Source organism: Ovis aries, chromosome 3 (assembly GCF_016772045.2).
Source record: "Ovis aries strain OAR_USU_Benz2616 breed Rambouillet chromosome 3, ARS-UI_Ramb_v3.0, whole genome shotgun sequence".
NCBI lineage: Eukaryota > Metazoa > Chordata > Mammalia > Artiodactyla > Bovidae > Ovis > Ovis aries.
This window is the reverse complement of record NC_056056.1, coordinates 126,225,574-126,240,073: the sequence shown is the minus strand read 5'-3', so window position 1 is coordinate 126,240,073 and position 14,500 is coordinate 126,225,574. Positions and strand designations below refer to the sequence as shown.

General features: G+C 38.8%; 1 long non-coding RNA gene across 2 annotated transcripts in view; it reads right to left on the bottom strand.

Annotated features, from left to right (window-relative positions):
• The window catches only part of LOC121819088 (uncharacterized), a 37,533-nt gene that overhangs the window by 13,589 nt on the left and 9,444 nt on the right, over positions 1 to 14,500 (bottom strand). The window lies entirely within an intron of this gene.

The window sequence follows — 14,500 nt, the reverse complement described above, 5'->3', positions numbered from 1 at the left end:
GCAGTACTCCAGAGATGCATTGAAAAGAAATCCACTAAGTGAAATAGCCTCTTCGTAGATGAGCAAGTCTCAGTGGGTGGCACCAGGGTGGAGATATGGAGACTTCCATCATCTCTTTAAATGGCACGTCATGAGGTACTGACTGTAACTGCTGGTCCTTCCTCTGCCATTTCCCAGTATTTTGGTTGTTTTTCCTGACTTCTTTCCACTCCAGAATGAAGTGGAAATGAACCTGTAAGATGAAGTCATGCGAGGCCATTTGGAACTTCTTTATTTAAAGTGGCAATGATACTCATTTTTCAGGTTCCCATCACAGTTCCCAACCCTGCACTTGCCAGCTTCAACTTCTGAAATGAGTCTCAGCTCTCTTAACTTCTGCCAGGTAATAACCATCTTTTCCACAACCCCATTCAAATCTGAAGCCCTGAGAATCAGAAGAGCTGATGGTGTAAGTTTTCCAGTTCAAGTACAGGAGAAAACAAGTGTCTCAGCTTGAAAATAGAATATTCTCCAGTACCCTCCCTCTTGTTCTACTCACGCCTCTGAGGAATTGGACAAAACCCATTCACATTGAGGAACACAGTCTGCTTTGCTCAGTCTATTGACTCAAGCTAATCTCATTCCGAAACCCTCACAGACATACCTAGAATAATGTTTAACCAAATACCTGAACATGACTCAAGGCAAATTGGAAGTGGTCAAATAGGAGATGGCAAGAGTGAACGTTGACATTTTAGGAATCAATGAACTAAAATGGACTGGAATGGGTGAATTTTACTCACATGACCATTATATCTACTACTGTGGGCAAGAACACCTTAGAAGAAATGGAGTAACCATCATGGTCAACAAAAGAGTCCAAAATGCAGCACTTGGATGCAGTCTCAAAAATGACAGAATGATCTCTGTTGGTTTCTAAGGCAAACCATTCAATATCACAGTAATCCAACTCTATGCCCTGACCAGTAAGGCTGAAGAAACTGAAGTTGAATGGTTCTATGAAGACCTTTAAGACCTTCTAGAACTAATACCCAGAAAAGATGTCTTTTTCACTATAGGGGACTGGGATGCAAAAGTTGGAAGTCAAGAAACACCTGGAATAATAGGCAAATTTGTCCTTGGAGTACAGAATGAAGCAGGGTAAGGTTTTGCCAAAGGAATGCACTGGTCATAGCAAACACCCTCTTCCAACAACACAAGAGAAGACTCTACACATAGACATCACCAGATGGTCAACACCGAAATCAGATTGATTACATTCTTTGTAGCCAAAGATGGAGAAGTTCTACACAGTCAGCAAAAACAAGATCAGGAGCTGACTATAGCTCAGATCATGAACTCCTTATTGCCAAATTCAGACTTAAATTGAAGAAAGTAGGGAAAACCACTAGACCATTCAGGTATGACCTAAATGAAATCCCTTCCAATTATACAGTGGAAGAGACAGATTCAAGGGATTAGATCTGATAGAGTGTCTGAAGAACTATGGAGGGAGGTTCGTGACATTGTACAGGAAGCAGGGATAAAGACCATCCCCAAGGAAAAGAAATGCAAAAAGGCAAAACGGTTGTCTGAGGAGGCCTTACAAATAGCTGTGAATAGAAAAGAAGGGAAAGGCAAAGGGGAAAAGGAAAGATATATCCATTTGAATGCAGAGTTCCAAAAGAATAGCAAGGAGAGATAAGAAAGCCTTCCTCAGTGATCAATGTAAAGAAATAAAGGAAAACAATAGAATGGGAAAGACTAGAGATCTCTTCAAGAAAATTAGAGATACCAAGGGAATATTTCATGCAAAGATAGGCTCAATAAAGAACAGAAATTGTATGACTCTAACAGAACCAGAAGAGTTGGCAAGAATACACAGAAGAACTATATAAAACAAGATCTTCATGATCCAGATAATCATGATGGGGTGATCCTTCACCTAGAGCCAGATATCCTGGAATGCGAAGTCAAGTGAACCTTAGGAAGCATCACTATGAACAAAGCTAGTGGAGGTGATGGAATTCCAGTTGAGCTATTTCAAATCCTGAAAGATGATGCTGTAATAGTGCTGCCCTCAATATGCCAGCAAATATGGAAAACTCAGCAGAGGCCACAGGACTGGAAAAAGTCAATTTTCATTCCAATCCCAAAGAGAGGCAATGCCAAAGAATGCTCGAACTACGGCACAATTGCACTCATCTCTCATCCTAGTAAAGTAATGCTCAAAATTCTCCAAGCCAGGCTTCAACAGTACATGAACCATGAACTTCCAGATGTTCAAGCTGGATTTAGAAAAGACAGAGGAACCAGAGATCAAATGGCCAACATGGGTTGGATCATTGAAAAGGCAAGAGGGTTCCAGAAAAACATCTACTTCTGCATTATTGACTACGGCAAAGCCTTTGACTGTGTGGATCACAACACACTGTGGAAAATTCTTAAAGATGAGAATACCAGACCACCTGACCTGCCTCTTGAGAAGTCTGTATGCCAATCAGGAAGCAACAGTTAGAACTAGTCATGGAACAACAGACTGGTTTCAAATGGAAAGGAATATGTCAAGGCTGTATGTTGTCACCCTGCTATTTAACTTATATGCAGAGTACATCTTGATAAACCCTGGGCTGGATGAAGCACAAGCTGGAATCACAATTTCCGGGGGAAATATCAGTAACCTCAGATATGCAGATGACACCACCCTTATGGCAGAAAGTGAAGAAGAATTAAAGAGCCTCTTAATGAAAGTGAAAGAGGAGAGTGAAAAAGTTGGCTTAAAGCTCAACATTCAAAAAACAAAGATCATGGCATCTGGTCCCATCACTTCATGGGAAATAGATGGGGAAACAGTGGAAACAGTGTCCGACTGTTTTTGGGCTCCAAAATCACTGCGGATGGTGATTGTAGCCATGAAATTAAAAGACGCTTATTCCTTGCAGGCAAAGCTATGACCAACCTAGACAGCTGGTTAAAAAGCAGAAACATTACTTTACCAGCAAAGGTCTGTCTAGTCAAGGCTATGGATTTTCCACCTTGCAATGCATGGGTTGCAGGTTCAATCCCTTGTCAGGGAACTAAAATCCCACATGCCGCAGAGTGACTAAGCCCACACAAGGCAACTAGAAAATCTATGCACTGCAATAAAAGGTCCCACATGATGCATCAAAGATCTGCATGCCACAGCTGAGTCCCAAAGCAGCCAAATAAATAAATTTTTTAATTTTATTAAAGTAAAAATCATAATCACAGGATCTTCAGATACTTTTATGAAATTTGTAATGTCCCTGTCCCACATCCCTATTCAACATAATCAGCACTAAATATATGACTCTCAAATTTTAAAATGATTTATAATTTACTTAGTACTTGTACATTTTCAAGCTAAAGAAACTTCAATAATTTCTTATTTGTTTGCATCCTGAGAGTAAGAATAAGAACACTAGATATTTGTATAATCTAAATTTGAGAACTCTTCAATAATTTCCCATTCAATTTATTTTATCTTTAGATGAAAGGTAAATCAGTCTTAAGTGTTTTAATCAGCTGTTCAAAAAGGCATTATATGACTCCTCTTCTGAGTGACATAGAAAATAAATATTTGGCTGACATTTATAGTCCTGAAGATTGTTATTTAAGAGCCTTATGCAGTTCATTCTTTGGGTTTTCAATACATGCTTGCTGCCTGATTGATTTTGAAGGGTATAAATGTTCTCTTACTGGTGAGAAATTCTACAATTTGTTGTCATGAAATTTGTGTTCTGCTTTTTATTCCCTTTCTTTTTTTTTTCTGAAAAGCCTCCTTATATTTGCTAGTACCAGCAACAGAAGCAACACAGAAGTTCAGGTCTGGAAATATGAGTCCTTAAGAGGCACATAAAAAAAGTATTACCCAATGGCAGGTGGTGTGAGTGTATGATACAGAGTCAAAATTAATGAAACAATACTGGTCAAAAGTTCCTAAAACTTGGAGAATCTAGGGTATATAGCTCCTAATGAATAAATGTATTCTTGTGGTAACAGTCATCTGAATGATTTTTACTAATCTATGATTTATGGATTGTAGTGAAACGTCAGAAGATGATTAGCACTTCCTTAGGCTCAATTAAAAAATCCAATTTGAAGTATCAGTAAAGACACAAGTCTTACTCAAAAGTGGCAGTTATTCATGGGCTTTGTTAGACTCTGGGTGGTTTTTTAAGACATAAACATCTTGGTAGATGTTGCAGGAGATCTCTGTTTCTAAGCAAGGTTTCCGCATTGTTGATCCTTGGCTTTATCTCTTCTAATCCAAGAACCAGTTTACTTTCTTTTTTCCTCCTCTCTCCCTTCTCCCTTCCCTTCCCCCACTCCCCCGCCTGTCATCTCTCACACTCCTCCTCTCCTCTCCCCAAGAATTTCTTGTCTCTACATCTGTGTCTCTTTTGCTGTCTCGCATATAGGGTTATCATTACCATCTTTCTAAATTCCATATATAAGACTTTTGGACTCTGTGCGAGAGGGAGAGGGTGGGATGATTTGGGAGAATGGCATTGAAACATGTATACTATCATGTAAGAAACGAATCGCTAGTCTAGGTTCGATACAGGATACAGGATGCTTGGGGCTGGTGCACTGGGATGACCCAGAGAGATGATATGGGGAGGGTGGTGGGAGGGGGGTTCAGGGTTGGGAACTCATGTACACCTGTGGTGGATTCATGTCAATATATGGCAAAACCAACACAGTATTGTAAAGTAAAAAAATAAAATTTAAATTAAAAAAAAAAGAATTTCATGTCTCCACAGTAGATCCTTGTTGAATCTTAAAGATACAATGATGAATACTATAGTGTCCCTAAATTTAAGATGCTTATAGAATGTCATAAAAAGAGATGGAATTCAGAGTGTAAATCACTGATTACTTAGGCAGATTAAAGCAGGTTATAAAATTTATCAGAATGGAAAAAAGTTCAGCAAGTTTCAGTGATAGGAAAAAGTAAAGAAATTTATTCTAAAGTTGAAATTATATATGTTCAAATAAATTGAGGCTGATCAATGTCAATCACTTATTGAAACTGCTCAATTTCTAAGGCTTGACTATTTTATAATGGGAGAAAATCATAAAGCACACATTCATAATACCCAAATCCTGATATACATTATATTTGACCATCAGAAATACTTTATTATTTAAAATATAGCAAAGAATTTTACTACTACTTTGAGTGTGTAACCGTATTTGAGTAACATTCATTTTTTAAAACTAAAATGCATACTGATTCTTGTATGAATTTATAACTATGTTTTTATTATATATTCAAGAAATCTTTTTTCTCATGGTTAATTTCTTTAACAAATATTTATTGACTATCTCCTATCTGCCAAGCACTGTGTCTGCAATAAAATTAATAAAAAGACATGGTCTCAGTCCTCATAAGACTTGAATACTGGTAAATAGTCTCAAATAGTGTGATATAAATCATTGGCAAAATAGAGTTCCCTTCAGAAAAAATGCATTTTATAACAAACTTGGCTAAAATGCAAATATCCCAGTAAATAGGGCATGACTGCCTCTGGTGTTTTAGAACCGCAGTTCTGAAACCACAAAACACAGGCTTAAAGTGAAATGGACTCAGTTCAAATTCAGCTCTGAACCTTCTTGAATCTCTGACTCCATCTTTAGAAACAGAATAATAATCTCAACTTCACAGGCCTATTATGAAAATTACATGGTGGGTGTACAAGGATGATCTGACACCCAAAAAGTGGTAGCTCGCGATACAGCTGCTACTTCTGTTTCTGTTTTGTTTTGTAACCAAACCAGAAGATTGAATTGAGGTCAAATAAAACCTCAGTGCTTGCAAAGTGGTATGCCCTGGTATATTTGTGTACTTATGATTGACTGAGGGATAGCTGGATTTTTTTTTAATTTAAATACTCTTGTTTGTTAAGTCTTTCTAAGCTATAAGAACCATTATTCTTTAATACATTCAGTATAGTCTGAGAATAATGTGGTATTTTCACACATAAGAAACTCTGGATCCTAAATTAAAGGATGCTGGATTAGTAATACTTGAACCTATGACTTTCGATGTGTTTGTGTGTGTGTAACAGTGTGTGTGTATAAGGGGGTGTGTGTGTTTGAGGACCTTTCAGTGCCTCTGTGCCTGGATCATTATGATGAATTAATGGATTAGTAACGAAAATGTTGATAGAGCAAGAGTCAAGCTGAAAGTGAATTCTCAGGAACATTCTCTGATACCTGTAATTGCTTTTAGAACAAATAGGAAGTGTTCCATGCATCTGTTGATGATGGTAGAATCCCTTCTTTTACTTCTTCCCATTCATCAAAAACGTCATAATCAATTACAAATTGTGAGTTCCTATAGTCCAGTTGAGATTCTTCTAACTGACACAAATTAACAACTTGCTCCTCTCCTTCCCAAATCATTTGACTTGCATCACCAAATGTCTGATGAGGATATTTAGATGTTTGTTACTTCTGATAGTGGTAAAAGGATCACTCAAAATTAGAATTTAGGAGTGTCTCATTCACTTGAAAAGAAATGTAGTCTTAAAGCATTTAAAATTAAATTATTTGGAAATCACCCAGAAAAGACTAATAAGTGGTAACTTTTTCATTAGTTTCTACTACAGAATTTACTATTTTTTGTATATATGCTCACATATTCCTTTCTCTTTATTCCAATAAAATGTGTTAATTGTAACAAAAGTTAATCAACTGTAAAATTGATCAAACTAAAATTTCTAAAATGAAACTTTACCTATTCTTTCTACAAAAAAAAAACGGTAACAAATCTTTAAAATCACATATAAGAACCAATTTCAAACATAGGATTTCTTTTTCCATTACATTTCCTAGTCAGAGCAGCCACATGTCATTATTGATTCATTTTTATAAGACCCACATTTCACAGATGTTCATAGACTCTTTTGTCCTTAAACGGCTTTATCAAAAGATGTATTACATGTAAATCTGTATCATTAAAAAAATCTTTTACTTTCTTGACCTGATCTTTTCCCACCCTCACTTCCTTCATAAAGAAATTTTTAAGGAGAAAGGGTCACAGGAAATAGTTGTGGGGGCATCTCAAAAAAATAAAAAAGCAGTTCATCTAGCCACTGATGGTTGCTTATTTAGCATATAGGTGACCAGACTCTATCTGGACATCTATCTCTTACCACTGTCTAACACTTAGAATGATTTCAAGGGAGTACCTCATAGATGAGAGCTGTTATTTGTCTCTGAGGAGCTCATCCTATTTGACAGGGCTTTTATTTTTTTTTTAATCACTCCTGCAAAAGAAAGCACAAATGCAATATCTCTGTTTTAAAAGGCTGGGAGTCAGGAGGGGGTGTGAAAGCACACAAAGAGGCCAGGTCAAAGACCATGCTTACACGCTCAGCCCTGGCACTATGATGTGTTTTGTGTCTGTGTGTATATGTAGTCAGATGTCCATTTCTGTCTTTGCATCTCTGTTGCAGGATTCCACTGTTCTGTGCCTCTCGACCTGATTTCTTTTAGTCACTTCACCAAGCAATTCTTGTAAAGCTAATGTCCCCTTCTCTTGCCTTGTACTTCTGAGGTGTTCTTTACCAGTCTATCTTGTACAAGCCATGGATTTCTTCCTTGTCCTGAATCTTGGATTCTGCTTCACTAAAATATGGCAGACTTGGGTGAACAGATTTGGTCTGATTGTTCAAAATGCCCTGGCGGGCGTGGCAGCTTGACGGTAACTTCAAGAGGGTAGTGAGAGGGGAGAGGTCTGATGAAGAATGCAAAGATGCCCTAGACGTGTGGCAGTAGCTTTTATATACACTCTGACAAGAACCATCTAGTTTCTACCATGACCAAGGCAAAGGCTAAAGGGATGATACTGCCCCCTCATCAGCTACACAGTCAACAGACCCTTACTGAGCACCACTGACCAGATACTGTGCAGAACCATATGCATGCTTGTCTGCTAAGTCACTTTGGCCACGTCCGATTTTTTGCAACCCTATGGACTATAGACCACCAGGCTCCTCTGTCCAAGGGATTCTCCAGGCAAGAATCCTGGAGTGGGTTGGCATGTCCTCCTCCAGGCTGAACTGTATACTGAATGCAAAAACAAAAGAGGCCATGTTCTACCTTCTTGAATTTGAAGTGCTGCTCAGCAGAAGAGGTAAGCATGCAAACATACCCAGTTGTAAAGGGATGTATGTTATAGTAAACTATGTTTCTTAAATGGTTATGAGAGTATAGCTGCTGCTGCTGCTGCTAAGTCACTTCAGTCGAGTCTGACTCTGTGCAACCCCATAGACGGCAGCCCACCAGGCTCCTCTGTCCCTGGGATTCTTCAGGTAAGAACACTGGAGTGGGTTGCCATTTCCTTCTCCAATGCATGAAAGTGAAAAGTGAAAGTGAAGTCACTCAGTTGTGTCCGACTCTTCACAACCCCATGGACTGTAGCCTACCAGGCTCCTCCGTCCATGGGATTTTCCAGGCAAGAGTACTGGAGTGGGGTGCCATTGCCTTCTCCGATGAGAGTATAGAGAATCGAGTAATCCCATTCATTCATATATGTGATTTACTCTCCTTCTCCCCGTTTTGGGCTGCCTGAAGGTATTGTCTAATCAGATGTCATCTGTGTAAAATTTCAGTTCATGGAAGGCAGCAAGAAGAGTCATAAAATATCATTTTCTCTGGATCATTCCTTTCCACTCAATAAAGCCCCCTCATTTGAAGGGCCCCTTGCCCTGTTGCCTGACGGCTAGTGTTTCCCAAATCTGGAAACTCTCACTAGAACACTAGCACTTGTGGGCAGACTGAACCAGAAGCGTCACAACCTTTTCAACGAACACTCTGACAAGTCTTAATTCTGGGGAGGAGATAGAGCTCTGGGTATCATTGACAAGATAAAGCACTAGCTCTGCGGGGGGGCAGGGTTTGTGGGTTGGTAGTTCCCATCTATGAGTAGTCATTTAAGCGAAAAGACAGTTTTGATTTATTAGAAAGAAAAGTGACTGGCAAAGTTTACCAAGAATGTATTAGCATAAAATAACAACCCTCAATTTATAAGTGATGTATCTGAAAAGTGACAGATGGGTAATCCTGACTTGGTCAGCAATACTTGAGTAATCAAAGGCTGGCAGATATTCTGAAATACCCACTCGTGGATGGCAGGAGATTTAAGCATCTCTCAATGTTCTGGGAGCATGTTCACTCAGATTAGTGCATCTGTCAAACTGGTTGGCAACACGCCAAAGTCAGAAAGGATTGATACCAATAACGCACTGGGAACTAAGATGGTTTTGTTTTGGTTTTTTATAGTGCATAGATACCAATTTGGTATTATACAACCAGTAAGACATGAAAGGAAAAGAGAATTTTATCAGCCAAAGGAAAGAGAATTTCATCAGCTCTTGCATATTGTGGTACCAAGATTGATGCTGGATAACTTTAATTTCATTTCTTTTCCAAAGAAGCTTTCCATTCTTCAGAGGCAAGTTTTTTACTCTTTTGGCTGATTTTCTAATTCTGAAAGTTCACAAAAGATTTGAAATCACATTATCTGCAGAAGGACCCAGAGAAGACTAGGAAAATTTTTTCTCGTAAAAAGTTTAGTAAGTAGTCAATTTGAGGGAAGATAAATTAGTGAGCCATTATGGAAAACAGTATGAAGTTTTCTCAAAAACCTAACAATAGAACTACCATAAAGTGAAAAAAGTAAAAGTGTTAGTCGCTCAGTTGTGTCTGACTCTTTGCAACTCTGTGGACTGTAGCCTACCAGACTCCTCTGTCCATGGAATTCTTCCAGGCAAGAATACTGAAGTTGGTAGTCATTCCCTTCTCCAGGACATCTTCCCAACCCCAAGACTGAACCTGGGTCTCCTGCATTGCAAGCAGAATCTTTACCATCTGAGCCACCAAGGAAGCCCAAGAACTATCATATGACCTAGCGATTCCACTCCTGGGTACATATCTGAAAAAAAAAAAAAACACTAATTTGAAAAGATATATGGGCCCCAATGTCCACAGAGTGTTATTTACAGTTGCCAGAATATAGAAGCAACCTCAGTGTCTGTCAACAGATGAATGGATAGAAACGATGTGGTATATATATTCAATGGAATACTACCCAGCTCTCTCTCTCTGTGTCTATATATATATATGTATATATATAATGAAATTTCATTATTTGCAATGAATTTGAAGGGTATTATGCTAAGTGAAATAAGTCAGGCAAAGAAAAATACTGTATGATATCACTTAATGTGGAATCTAAAAGCTACAACAAATTAGTGAATATAGCAAAAAAGCAGACTCACAGATATAGTGAGCAAGCTAGTGATTACTAGTTGGAAGAGGGAAGGGGGGGTGGGCAAGTTAGGAGTAGGAGATTAAGAGGTAAAAACTACTATGTATAGAATAAATAAGCTACAAGGATACAGCATACAACACATGGAATATAGCCAATATTCTGTAATAACTATAAATAGAGTATAACCTTTCAAATTTGTGAATCGCTATGCTATACACCCTATAACTTGTGTAATATCCTATATCAACTATTTTAAAAAGTGAATAGTTGATCTGATATCCCAACAAGTAGTAAATTACCATGGCCTTAAGTTTTTAAACGCTAAGTAGAGTTTCCCCTGATCAGTATAGAAATTAATAAATTCCTCTTGAATTCCAACAGTGTTCATTATGGCAATCATGAGAGAGCACTCCTTGTTAATGGGAGCTTCTCTTGTGGCTCAGCTAGTGAAGAATCCACCTGCAGTGCAGGAGACCTGGGTTTGATCTGTGGGTTGGGAAGATCCCCTGGAGAAGGGCTAGGCTACCCACTCCAATGTTCTTGCCTGGAGAACCCCCATGGACAGAGGAGCCCGGCAGGCTCCGTGGGGTTGCAAAGAGTCAGACACAACTGAGCGACTAAGCACAGCATATAGCACCCATGGCTGAAAACTGCATCCTTCCTTGCAGCATATCTCTTCTTTAGAGTCATTCATCCACATCAGCTGCGAGAAAAAGTATTCACAGTATGAGTAAAGCAAATACACACGCACACAGACACACACACACACACACACACACACACACACACTTGGTTTATTGAACCTAAGTTGATCCTGACAAAAGAAGAAATTTTCATATTTTTGAACATTTCACTAATATATACCTGCACACTAATCAAACCTTTGGTAAAATTCATTTCTTGCATTAGAAATGTGTCTATGAAGGACCTCATGTATTCAGTGACCTAGTTTTTTCTTTTTGTCTAATGACCAAAATCTCATATTCCCAATCATTGAATAGTCTGAGCTCTCTCAAGGGTTATGGATCTATCTATAAGAAAGGAAACACTCAGCATAGGAGTGGTATATTAGGGTTCTCCAGAGGAACAGAACCAATAGCAGATACAGATTGATAGACAGACAGACAAATAGATGTATACCTACGCATGTAAAGCAACTCACACAGTTGTGGAGCCTAAGAAGCACCCACAATCTGCCATTAGTAAGCAAGAGACCCAGAAAAACCTGTGGTGTATTTTGATCTAAGTTTACAGGTTCAAGAACAAGGAGTGAAGACATCTGAGGGCAGGAGAAAAAAAGGTGTCCAAGCTCAAGCAAAGAACAGATTCTCCCATCCTTCACCTTTTTGTTCTATTCAAACCTTCAATAGACTGTATGATACCCACCCACATTGCTGAGGGCAATCCTGTATACTCAGTCTATCACTTCAAATGCTAACATCTTCTGAAAACACTCTCATAGATACACCCACTAGTAATGCTTTATCAGCTATCTGGGCATTCCTTAGCCAAGTAAAATTACCCATTACAGGCGGTGTTATCAGCTTCATTAACAACATCACTTCTGACACTCACAGCCTTTTATGTGGCTGGCAATATGCTAAGCATTTCGTTGGCATGATATCAGTTAGTCCTCTCAACAATTCAGTGTGGCAAGTGCTATATAATAATTATCTCCATTCTTTAGATTAGGAAATTGAGGCTTAGAGAAATTCAGTAGCTTGTCCGCGATCACAAGGTAAGGGGCAGTACCAGCATTGAACACGCAGGTCTGCCTGACATCTAAAGACCACACCCACACCCTTCATCCTCTAACTGACCCACGTCCAACTTGGAAATAGGTGCTTAGCTATTTTCAACCATCCTACATGTATAAAACATATGTGAAAGTCAAGTGATACTAATCTTATTTGGTTAAATAAACAACATGATTTATAGACTTTGTCCAATAGAAAGCTTTCTTTACTTATTATTTATACCTTATTTTGCCATAAAGATAAAACTAAGATTTAGTACTAAAAAATACGTCTTCATAAAAATCAGCTGGTCAGAAACCAATACAGCTTAAACAGAAGATGTTTGAAGCAGAGTTACACTGACTGTCATGCACTTGTGTCGTTAGAAAGCTTCTTTCTTCCCAGCGCCTAATGGGAAAGCATTAAGTTGACCTCAGCTCCAAGTTCCCCGGGGTTTGGCAGGCCATCTCTTCCTAAGGGCTGGTATGACCACACAAACAGTTCCAACAGCTGCCTTGGGACTAGGCCACTTCGGGTGTGGCCGTTGAGACCAGCGTGGGTGGTTGCAGTTAGCAGACCATAGGGCCAGGTTCCTGCAATGGTCCTCTCAGAATCCAGATGGCCAAGAGGGGTCTCTTCCATTCCTTCCACACACCCCACTTCATCCAGAAAAGTTGGTTGGAGACAGGGAGGTTTCCATTCCAGCTAGAAGAACAAGTTGAGGAGAAAATTCCACACAGTGTGGGGGCGTGCCAGCCTTCCAAGCAGCCCGCCTGCTGACTCCCAGGAGCGTCTGTCAATATCCATGTCAGCCTTCATCCCACGGTGGTGACTCAGCCAGGACTTGCTCTGCTGTGGTGGTGGGCCTGTCCTTTTCGTTCCTCCAAGGGTTTCCTAGGAGTCGAAGGAGGATATGCAGATGACAGGGAAGGTTTCACAGTCAGCAAAGAACGGAGCACTCTTGTTTTTATCAGGAGTGATGAGTCAAAATGCAGCTCTTATCACAGGAGGCTCACTGGGGAAGTCAGAAAGTGAAGTACATGGGGTTTCACATTAGGGGGAAAAGAGTTCGCAGAGCTGTTCGAAAACCCGGAGGGAGATAGAAGCTGAAGAATCTTTTCTACTTACCTGTAGAGGCGACTTCTGGTACTTTATGTATTATTTAGGGCCCTTAAAATCTGAGATAATTCATTAAAAATGTATTTCATATTCGAAGTTTCAGAACAGTAACTCAAAACATTTCTGAAATTACTCTTTTTACTTACATGGTGTTTTGCCCCTACCACAAAGTGAACAGTCCAGATACAGTAACCCTCCTAAAATAATTGACTCCTACCTCCAACCCTGCTTTGAATATTCAGACACACAGCTGCAGGAGTGAAGCGAGAAGCAGGAAACCTGACAGTGAAAAAATTGTGTTTTACACCAACTCAGGCACTCTGGGGGTTGGGAGATGTGTTTTCCAGAGTGTTAGACATACTTCTTCAGTCCTAATTGAGAGGGTTGTTATCAGCATCTTGTAATTGCAAATGCCGAATTTAAACATAAATTTAAATTAAACAGGAATGAAGAAAGAAAAATACAAACACACTCGGTAGAAGAACTTCAAATTCCTAGATTTATCTGCATTGATTTATGTGTTAGTGATCTAGGTCCATATATGGATATTGCATTCTCAACAGTCAAAGAATAATGTGAACGTTAGAATCATAAAGATCAAAGTCAGATCTAGATCCTATGACACTAAAGCACTTCAAATGACCTTGGATGAATCACTTATGTACTTGAAGTCATGGGTCCTCACCTAAAAAATGAGGAAGAAGAACACCTACAGGCAGGTATTATTATAATATCTAATACAGTTAGAAAATGTACGCTCCCACCAGTTTATATATTTCATGAGAGCAGATAATCTGAGGTTTTGGGGTTTCTCCCCCTCCAGTTGCTATGTCTTCTTCCTAAGACATTGCCCAGCATTCAAATATTTGTTGAGTGAATGAATACTAAACACACACAAAAAGGAGATTCTATATGTGAAATATCTGTCCTGTATTTAACTAATAAATTTTTTTTCTTTCATTCATCTCCACCTGGCTCCACCTTCATTCCTACCATACTAATTCAAATGCTTAAGTCTGAATTATTTTGATTCAATTCATCTAATAAATTTATGTTCAGATATTCTTACAGATTTAAACTAAGAATTATATTTTACTCTTTCTTTGCTATTATTCCTCTTAACAAATTAATTAGCAGGTTTATTTTTTGTTTCTTTGCTTCACACTATTTTTTGCTAGGCATACAAAGCCACAATTCTTTTTAACACTTCAATTTTTCTCTTTGTTGCATACACTCAAACCTTAGTTCTCTATACCAGGGTTTGGTGAACTTTTTCTGTAATGGGCCAGAAATATGTACTTTATATTTTGATGATCATGCAGTCTGAGTTATCATTAGTTAACTTTAACAGGAATATTAA